Source organism: Atractosteus spatula, chromosome 9, assembly GCF_055471065.1.
Source record: "Atractosteus spatula isolate fAtrSpa1 chromosome 9, fAtrSpa1.hap1, whole genome shotgun sequence".
Lineage (NCBI taxonomy): Eukaryota > Metazoa > Chordata > Actinopteri > Semionotiformes > Lepisosteidae > Atractosteus > Atractosteus spatula.
In genome coordinates this window covers 23,624,114-23,635,080 of record NC_142714.1, presented here as the reverse complement: position 1 = coordinate 23,635,080, position 10,967 = coordinate 23,624,114, and the positions used below count along the sequence as shown (strand labels likewise).

Here is a 10,967-nt window from a genome sequence, read left to right as displayed (position 1 = left end):
TGTAAGTATAGAACGAGAGCGACAAGGTCACAAAGTTGTGAAATCATACAATATGATTTTGAAGTTACTTAACACTGATACTTAGATTATTTGAAATACTGTAGGTGACAAAAAGTAAATTTCATCCTGGACTAGCAGGAAATGTAATATTTAATGATGATGAAAAACAGCCGACAAGACTCGCAGCTGTAAAAATGATAGATTATTAAAAACATCATAACCTTGTTTTTTGTCCTCTTAAGGAATTTACTCCATTCAACTGAATTTCAGAAAGCGTTTACGTTTATGTTGAAACTGGCAAAAATATTTATGTTAGCCAAAAATCAATTGGAACTTGGTAAGAATACACTGACGTGCTCTAACAGCGCGGTGTCGTTTTATGCTTTGGCGTTTTATATTGTTAACATATAAACATATTAGTAACTGAAGTCCCTGTACCAATGCTTTATAATATACGTGGTAAATATTGGCTCTATTGAAAAGAGAATGTATATCGTATGCGCTTCCCAAAATACGTTAAATATTTAATGCACAATTAAATATTTAATAACAAAATCCGTTGGAAAGAGAATAACATTCTTTTCTGTTTTTGAAGTCGCTTAGGGAAATTTTCGAACCATTCCAAATGACGCTTTTTTGCTGTCACTTCACACGCTGATAGTCTTGCTTCTTTGAAATAAGAATGTTCTATTAATGTAATTTCCTAATGAATTACGTTACGTCTCAGTGAATCATACACAATTAACCGTGCCGCTTTGCATGAAATATATTGAAGACGTGTTGAAAAGGTTCTTGCGCATCTATCACCTACACGACAATGGAATTTGGGATTCAGGTAATTTAGGAAACATTTGTTTAATGTATGTGGCATATGCGTTATATTAATATAAACTAGAGAAAGCATCACCTCTAGTGTTAGGTCCACTAATCCCGTTGCGACGGTAAAAGGGTCCTGAAACTAGCCTCAATTTTGAATGAATGAATTTATAGATGGAGGGTTCAATAAATAAAAAATGTTTGTAAACATGTTGTCAGCTAGTTCATCATTTCACCGATAAAACACCCATTCATTATTTAGTGTGCATTATCTGGTTTCGATAAGCACTTGCTTAAAGTCTGTATTCACTCGTAAACACTTACCTTCTGTCCATTGTGCCAAACCATAGTTTTTTTATTAGAAAAGAGAAATGTTAAATCGATTTCCACTTTCTCAGAAAATAATGCCACTTGAAAAGATATACGCAGTGTGTGCGTGAGTTAAGTCCGCCACCTTTCCTTTTCATTTATTCCTTCTTCTTGGGCAAAACAAAGGCAGCCTATAGAAAAGCGAAGTAATTCATATAAATTGAGAATGAAATGAACTGGTAATTAAAGTTCTTAAAGCAGTAGGTTATCTGAACTGCATGTAGAAATATCCACACTAGAGCTCAGTGGAATTCGTTTTTACTGTTGAATTTAGAATGATTGGAAAACAGGTAAAATAACCATTTTGAAGATTTCGTTGAAATAAGAAAATAGATACACCGTTAGATTAAATGGAACTAAACAACAAACTAAATTGACACAAAAAGAAAAGTTTCGAAAATTAGAAAATGACGGAATAGATAATGTGAACTCAAAGAAATATCTATTATACGATCATATCAACACTAACCTAAGCCTTATGTTAACATTCTTGTTAAGAAATCTCGTGTTAGTAAGTTTATTTCCAATTATTGTTGAATTTGTATAGAAAATGTGTTTAAATCAGCTTAGTGTCCAGACTGTATACTGTATAATCTTCCCATGTAACGTAATTCGAACAGAACAACATCGTTAATAACACATTTTTTCTTCTCAAGAGAAATTTGTTAATTAAACGACTTTATTATGTCTCTGTTCTATTTTTATATATGTGCGAATTTTAATGTTACTTCTAAATTCGCATAAAGGTGGTTTATTTTATTCTGGAAATCTGACATCTGACAAAAATTTGAACAATAGCACAGTTTTTGTTATAGAAGCTTTCTCATATAGCGTGTTTTTCAAAGTTATTCAGAATCACTGATGTATTGAGTTTAGGACTATGCTGTGTACCTAAACTGACGAATGATTCAGGTTACTGAGAAATGCCTTATCACACAAAAAAAATATTTTAGGGACTCTTGTATAACTGGATTCTCGATAAAACTGTTTTTCTGTAGCCTTATAATAGTAAGTTAAACGTGTAGCACGGTTCGTGGTAAATCACAGCAAACCTATATATATATATTTCTATATGTCGTCTTAGCAGTTAGACGCTTGTCAGAGAGATGTGCCATAGGTATTTTAGATAAAGATAAACCTCATTAACAATATTCAAACATAACAAAAACAACGCGGACGATGATGGATGACAGGCTTGACAGTCATTGGCAATGGGATGAAGATGGGATAAAGCATACCTTTAGTGTTCGGCGTCTTGACTTATTCTCCCCAACTGTCTGGTTGTCCAACTGCAGATTTTTTTCCGTTATTACTTTTGAAGGGATATCCTACCTCGGTCAGCAGTACAGACGTTGACTAATGGAAAAGGTACCACTGGCCTGATGGGTTAACATACAAAAGCAGTAACTCTTTAATATGTGCAAAAGGCCTTCAGACCCATGGCGTCCTTCTCGTAGTAAAATTTTATTGATGATCGTTGGAAAGTTATGGCGGCTCTAACGTTGTAAAATTCGTAATAAAACAGAAAGCAGTCATTAGTTCACCAGACATGTCTTTATTTATTTTTCAGCTGAACACTTGCTGCACAAAACAGAAATGGTAATACAATTAGGTTGTTATTGCTTTGTGACGCTTTACACAATTTTGTATTACAAATACGTCTCCAGACAAATTCTGAAATAAAGGAGGCAGACAAAGGAAGCGCGTGCACTGATTAAATTGTTCAGTCACCGAATACAGGAGCGAGGAAGGCTAAGCGTACCTGAGTAAACATATATACCCCTCTTAACTTATTCGTCAAATGAACACTCGCGCATTTCATTTTTTTAGAAGATTTTGGACAACCTGCAAAACTAAAATTCGAAAGCAAATTCCGCCAACGACGTTTGATATGTGGCATTTATGTGGTGCGTGTAAGACCGTGTAAGACCGTGTGTGCCAAACATCATGTTTTGCAATGAAAAGGAGGTTGTTTTAACCCATTAAGGTGAGTCTTTGATGGAAACATTATTTAGAAACAATGTGGAACTTCTTTACCCAAAGGGTTGTGGGAGTCTGGAACAAGCCACCAAGCCACATTGTTGAAGCATGTACTCTGGCTTCTTTCAAGATCAGACCCTCGAATAAAATAACTACTAACCTCCAAAATTCTAGAAATAGATACAGTAATTGTCCTGCGTTTTAATCTGTGTTCTTTTAAGGTGAAACACACCAATTTAAACTACTCCGTGATAATAGGTAAATACCACACGCTTACCGACTGAGATTATTGAAACGATTTTCATCTCAATAAATTGTAGAGGCACACTTTTTCAACTAATAATTCCAAGCACGTTTACAAATCACCTGGCTACAAGATTAATCTTCTTTTCTGAGACTGCGGACAGTTTTCAGTTAACTTCAAACAATACAAATACTGAGCCTAATTATGATGTTATACTATTCCGTATTTACGTAAGGTGGATATGTATAAAGCTTTAATTTGTTTTTGTGACTTTCGAGCTAAAAGGTAAATGTGTATGTAACGTATTCTGTAAACTTATTACGTATCTAAAACAAATTTCAGACCAGAAAACAAAAACTGTAAAATATATTACTTTGTGTTCTTAGAAATGGTTTTATAAATAAAAAAAACATTCCCCAGGAGAAAAAAAATGATTGTTCTAGTACCAATTAGTATAGTTACTAACTATACTATTTGTTCAGCTAATTAGCACCACAGCCTTGACATAAAATTAATTTAAGAAGAATTTCTTTTGAATATTCAACTACTGGACTTCGACTATCTTTATTTTTTTTGCTTACGACGACGGGACACGACGACGACGGGATTTTAAGTGAATATATGACAATTTTATTTCATCTCACTAAAAATCGAAATGCAAAATAAACAGTATTTACGTTTTAGAAGCATTGGGGATTCAACAGACTCAGCAAATGAAAATTCAATTAAATTCAAAATACTATGTATTAACTTGTCTTGGAAGGGCTAATGGCTTTCTATACTGTATATACTGTAGGCTTAGCTGAGCACATGTAAAAATTGCGCACTCTCTCCCTCAGATAAACTGGTTACCGTAATAATACACATTCTATGAAAAAACCCGGAAAATCGATATAGCTGAAAACCTTACTAATACCATTGTAATATAGTCCAACTTGTTCAATAAAATAAAATGACTAAAACAGATTATAAACACACGCATACACCAAGAAACAGCTGAATAATTGAACTTTGGGAAGTATAATGAAACACTTATCTTTATTTTCCTAATGTATATTGTACCTTTAAGCACCCACTTACCAGAATCTGACATTTTTCAATATTTATACATGCGGTCGGATAGCAAAATTCACTTTTTTATCTGGAAAATTTAGTCACTGCCAGAATCTCACATAGCACGGCTCCCTCGTGGGTATGAAAACCATTAATACTATCTTTGGTCAGTTGGCATTTATTCCGATATATTTACCCGTAAGGATTAATAATCAGCATGACAAGAGGCACGGTAATGAGACATTTCTAACTGGCCTTGCGCGACTACATTTGTCATTTATGTCGCTTTTTTCTTTATTTGATTTTGATAGTTATTGTTGTAAATAGTCTAATACAGCTAAAATAATATTCAGAATAACACGAAGGTCAATTTTACTGTGAATTTACAAGATACAAATGTATTGATGCATTTTAGATGAAGACAGTGCTTTGGTCATATATTTGCATAAGCCTATCGTTGAATGTAATTGTAAGGCGATGTAAAATGTATACCTACGTAGATGTACTATAGTATTTATGAACGAATAGTTTACAGGCTGCAGTACCTACATGTTATGACGAGGTCGCCATTTAGTTAAGAAATTATCCTCTCTACGGTAGAAAATAATACAAAAATGACATTTTTTAAATAATTATAAATTTCTTTATGAATGTAAACATTTCCCTTTTTAATATTACATCTGATCATAACTTTATTAATTAATTTTTTAAAAAAAATCTTATTTTATTCAAATGCTACTGGTATATACAACTGACATTTCGTATGTCTATTTAATGTTATTACACGTATTTTAAAGGGGCAGACTGGCAGAAAGAGTTTAGTGGTGTGGATACGATGTTACGTTACGTAGGCCTTACGCATGTGTGTGTCTGTCTTTCAGTTTATGGTGAAAATATAAACCTCCAATGTGCTCTAATCATCCTTATAATCTAAAAATATTATTTTCTTTGCAAAGAGAAAAGAGCAGGGACTTTTCATATGCAAACGCTTTTATAATCTTATGTAACATCAGACTAGTCTACAATGATATATTCATTGTATAATAGCGCAATGCACCATTTGCAAGTGACCTTGTAATATTGAAATATCAGTTCCAAGCTATTTGCCACAAACCACAAAACTGTGGCTTCAGATTAAACCGAACATGTTTTTTTGTTAAAAAAAACGCCTATCGGGAAATGTTAGAGAGGGAAATGCATTTTGTCTTTCAAAATGCATTTTGTAATTCGCATTGGAAACCATCCATTTTGGTTTAAGGTAGTTGTTTTTCCAAGGCAATTGTCTATTCATGCCGTGAACACTTCTTTTATAAGTAACAAGACAGTAAGACTTCTGCGTGCTGAGATAGCATTCATTTTTTATTGTAGGCGGTGGAAAGCCTTCAGAAGTTCACAAATAAGGTCACAAGGAACAAGGCGAATCCTGCCTTCAATTAAAAGAAATGTTATAGCTATGCTGTGTTTTTAAATTGCCTTTTAAAGTGTCTTTTGGCAGCTTGATGAAACCGATCGGACCTTTTTCTGAAACTACACTGATGTATTTTCTATCGACCTACATTTTTTAAAATTGTCAAACATTGTGTCATAGATGACACTCCATTTTTATTCGTGGTCTTATGTTTTTCAAGGCGATTTGCAGATGAAACGACGATAGATTTTCACCAGCTGAAATATATAGATACCTCGTGCCTGAACGAAGTGCCTATACTTTATATATATAACGATGAGGGTTTTAGCTAAATTCTTATTGAATTCTTTTAGAAGTCGAATTGCTGTTTCTAAAATTATTTCTTCTTCTTCTTTCCTTCTTAAAAAGACGACTGTGCTCTTTCACAATTTGTTGTAATCTCTTGTTGTCTCAAGGGAAACCAAGAGCGATTAATTTATTGTGGTTAAACAGAGTAACACCGTCTGGCTAGTTCGCGACTCTTCTGGATTTATCAAATATTTTAAGAGTGGAATATAATCACGGAAGTCTTTATTAAAATATTTCCCGTGTGGTGACTTACAGTATTAATTTAAGACTCGACATAATAAAAGAATACAAATAATATTGATTACAGTCACTCATCCTGTGGTAAAATATTATTTCTATTTAAGTCGAATTATGGTGTCATAGAAAAAAGGGATGTGTTGCTGAAGAATAATTATAGGCATATATAGACTAAATATAACTAATATATATTTTCTTGGGCTTGGGCAGCGTTAAGATTCCATATACATTCCATTGTACATAATTTGTTATTGTGTTCAGCAGACTTGTAGGCTGAATAATTCGATAATAAATCATTTTGCAGTCAGATTCCTTAGCTTTCTTAAACGGCCTTCATTTCAAATTGATAGCTGCGAATTGGTACCATCCTTGTAAATAAAAACAAGAAAGACAAGTATAAGTTAGTTCATTTGCATTGAGATGACAAGTGCAAACCCCCCTAAATCTACTTCAATGCTGAAAATGCCACTCATTTAACGTGGCTGAAAAGCAATGTCAATTTGTACAGAGGACGCCGCTGCTTAAGAGATCTCATTTAGCAAGTTTAAATTTGGTTAAGACATCAGTTTACCCGGCTGTATTTATAATCTTGGGATCATTTGGCTTCTGCGATATATCCCAGACATGCAACTTTTGCACCTAGAATGACACTTTCTTGCATCTGTTCACTGTAAAAGGAATGAAACGCACCTCTCTCTTCTTTCCAGCTACACCAGTAAAGGTGTCTGTGTACTGCTGTCTTTCGACTCCTCTCGAACAAGATCCCGCCCAAGGTAAATGTTTTGGTTGTTGATTCCCGGCAGTTCACACAGCTGTTTCTTTCACGAGTCCGCTTCTGTTGCTGAAAGACAAGGACGGTGGAGTTTCACAGCAAGCAGGACTTGCCCAGGAATATGTACTCGGCTGACAATGGTCCTGCGATAATTTCTGTCCAGACGATCAACCGTTAATATTGTATAGAATTAACTACATCTACCTAAGAAGTACATGAGAAGACCATCATCATCATCATCATTACCAAAACCTTTTTCACATTTTTTTATTCCGTTGTGAGCGAGCCTAATTAATAAGATTCGAATTAAATATTTCTAGATGCTTTCCCATAATTAAGCTTACTAAGTAAATACTTTATGTTATGATTAAAAAGAGAATGGATTCAATAAAATAAGTCACAGAAGTAGAAATGGTCCATTAAATCGCTTTACTTTAGAAATAAATACAAAACATAAGAAAAACAATACTTCTCCACTACTATAAGAACACCTCACGCATAGATTGGCAACATCTTGTTATTTGTTATCTCATACTATTGATACTTAAGGAATGCATGCTTCTTTCTCATTACTAAATAAAGATGGTGTAAATTGTATATATCGCTGACGTGCTGTTTTCTTGCATTTTTTAAAAAAGGTTTTCAATGTATTTCTCATTTTAATCTTGGCATGGATGGAAAGCGATCTTAAGTATATAACCCACAGACGTAAAAACAAAATGACGTGCGAAAACGCATTTTATGACATTAACGGAATCTGTCTATGTTTTATGCCTTGCTTGTATGTAACCAACAAGACAGCCTTATTGTCTTATTCATAATATTAAACCGTAGGCTTTATGGCCAGAGACACTAGATGTTTTGATCCCAGCTGACATACACGTAATGCTGCAGATTTTAAGAATTTAAATATTTCTTAATAATTGCTTTATAATCTATTTTATTTTTTCATTTATTATTTTTGAAGTTAACTGACGTTTATTCATCAATACGTAACTTTTTGTAACAAAAGCCTAATTTCAGCCAAACCAGTTTGGGAAAATGTTAATTGCTCTGTGGTTAAATTGGTATCTCCTGCCTACCCCCTATTCTTAATTTATATAGGGGTTCCCTTGTTTTGTGATGCTCAATTACTCTCCCATATTTATACTCTTCCTTGAAAACATCTCGTAGAAGAAAAAAAAGGAGTGAAAGTGAAAGTAGAATTTGACCTATTAGAATTATAATCGATTCAAAGTATCCCAGGACAGTGCATGCAGTTTTTTTCATGAATCAGCAAACCTGTCTCTCCAACCTCCCGTCGCCACAAGACGAAGGATACGTTCAGTCCAAAAGCGTGGACGAATTAATTGCTCACAACCGCGACCACCAGGAAGACATGAATTAAATAATGTCAAATAAGTCATCCTTGATATCAAACCCTGAGTGTCCGGAATCGTCCGGCTGAGACCCTTACTCTCCTCTGGCTGAAAGTGGATGTGACCTTTGTTATTTCAGCCCACACTAAGCACCTTAATGGAAACAAGTTGAGCACGTTCACTCCTGACAAACATTATCCTTGAGCCACTGGAGACCCAGACACAGAAAACGAGCTCTTCCGACAAGGATACATCAGGAACACACATTGAGAAAGAAAGCGAGAGGGATAACAGAGAAACAGAAATCAGGACTGCAGTCATGTCAAGAGATCAGGTTAGGGAGTCACTAGAATCAAAACATAAGGGGTGAAAGGGTTTGGATGAAAAGACACATTTATAATTGTAAAAATAAAAACTCGGAAGTCACTGCAAGACATTGCTCAGAAATTAAAGCTAGCTACTCAGAAATATATAATATAGAACTAAACGTCATATATGTGTGTATTGTAACTTAACATATAATGTATATAACAGGCCAATATATCGAAACTGCGAAAGATCAGAGAAATATAAACGTCTTCTGTATCCAGACCTAGAAAATGAAAGAAAAATTATATATTCAAGAAATAAAAAAGAAATGTGTTACATTAATCCATGAAGCAAGCGTAAATGTATATTCATATCCAGGCGTACGTTTATTCATATAAATAGCAATCGATGGTGCGTAAAAGGACTGAAGGCAGTTAAAATTCCGAAATTAAAAATTCGACAAAGCTGAGTATTGATTCGTAGTGTGCACAGGAGTCAAACCAGTCCATTAAATTTGGGCTTTTACACTGTTCAAACCAAGGTTTATCGAAAATAGACAGAAAGCCCCTGCAAGATGCATTTTGGAATCTTTCACCTCATTCCTCCAAGCTCCAATTCTTTCTAACCTACACGCCCAGTGGCAGAGAGACAACATACAAAGGTAGTTGTACAATTGACAAAGAGTGTTTAGTTCGGTCAAGTAATGCATAAACGTACACAAATATATCTTACATGCACGATTTAAATAGACCACAATTATCAGGAAAATGTTGCACACATTTCTACCACATTTGTTTTTGATCCCCAAAATGCCTCCTTTTGACCCTCTGTACTGTACCACTTTAACTCACTTTTGTAACTTAAAAGTCCTACATTTTATTTCAAATGAGAAAATATTTCGTTACTTAGAGGCCAGACAGTAAATGTTTCAGTCTGGATCAGGAACGAATATGCAACTCAGTAATCGACGACTATTGAGAAAAAACCAAACGAATATAAACAAAAAAACACGCCATCAAGAGTTAAACAGGTATCTTGACATGAAATTGTATTGCTCACAATATGAAACTGTATTCATCAGATGCATATACCAGCACAAATAAGTTTCCGAATTACTGCACTATTTAAAATATTGCTATTCTATATTTCTGTATTTCACACACGCACCACGAATCTCAACAAGAAAAACAAATAAGACGAAAGCCAAATCTTTATTGCATCTCTTGAGGTGTTTACATAATGGAAATTATATTTTAAAAGTATTCATGCAAAATCTGTTTTTATTCCTTTTCATAGTAAGTACAAGCTCTTTTCTAGCACTGTTAATACTCAGTACTAACTGAAGCATTAGACTAATGCCCACTTTTTAATTAAAATTATGAAACAAAATAATTAAACAGACAAGAAGAAATATGCAGTGCTAATTTTTCAAACGGTCCAATTGCACATTATTTGGCAATAAATCTTTTCGGTTGCCTGCATCTTTGAATTCACCTAACTCAGCTTAGTTTACATTTTATTTTATGACTGCAAACACTGGAGTCTGATGGGTGCCTAGTGTAGCACCGAAAGCACAGTTACCCGCTTTGAAAAATAAAAAAGATCTACTTTAAAATAAATGTAGACGACTCCATAATACAGGCTCACTGTCGTATAAAAGAGCCGAGTCAATACCACATAAGGACATATTGAATTGTTTTGATTTTTCTCAATAAAAATGTATGACACATTTCTCTAGAACGTTTCGTTGAAAATAAACTTTCTCTGACTTTTGCATAAATGAAATACGTCGCCGATGGCTTACGTATCTCCACGATCCAGTATTTTTACGATTTGTTTAGCCAACATGGAATGACAGTTTAAAACAACATTATAACGCGTTTCGTTGTTTGAGTAAACTTACCATCCCTACGTTGTAAAATATGGATTTGAATAGAGGTGGGAGATCTGGCCTGCCAGGTCGAAAAAGATCGAGGAACTCTTGCCACAGAGCTGCGTGTCATGTCAACTTCCCTGGCCAATAGTAACTCGATTGGTGTCGGACTCCGGCTTTTATTGGCTGTCTAGCAATGC

The 10,967-nt window shown here is 34.4% G+C and overlaps 1 long non-coding RNA gene across 1 annotated transcript; it reads right to left on the bottom strand.

Annotated features, from left to right (window-relative positions):
• Positions 1-2,720: 2,720 nt before the first annotated feature.
• On the bottom strand, positions 2,721-10,928 carry LOC148828435 (uncharacterized). Its single transcript, XR_016091652.1, has 3 exons — positions 10,798-10,928; positions 7,146-7,296; positions 2,721-6,823 (listed from the first exon to the last, which is right to left on the bottom strand). It is a non-coding gene; the product is annotated as an uncharacterized LOC148828435 (long non-coding RNA).
• Positions 10,929-10,967: the final 39 nt, after the last annotated feature.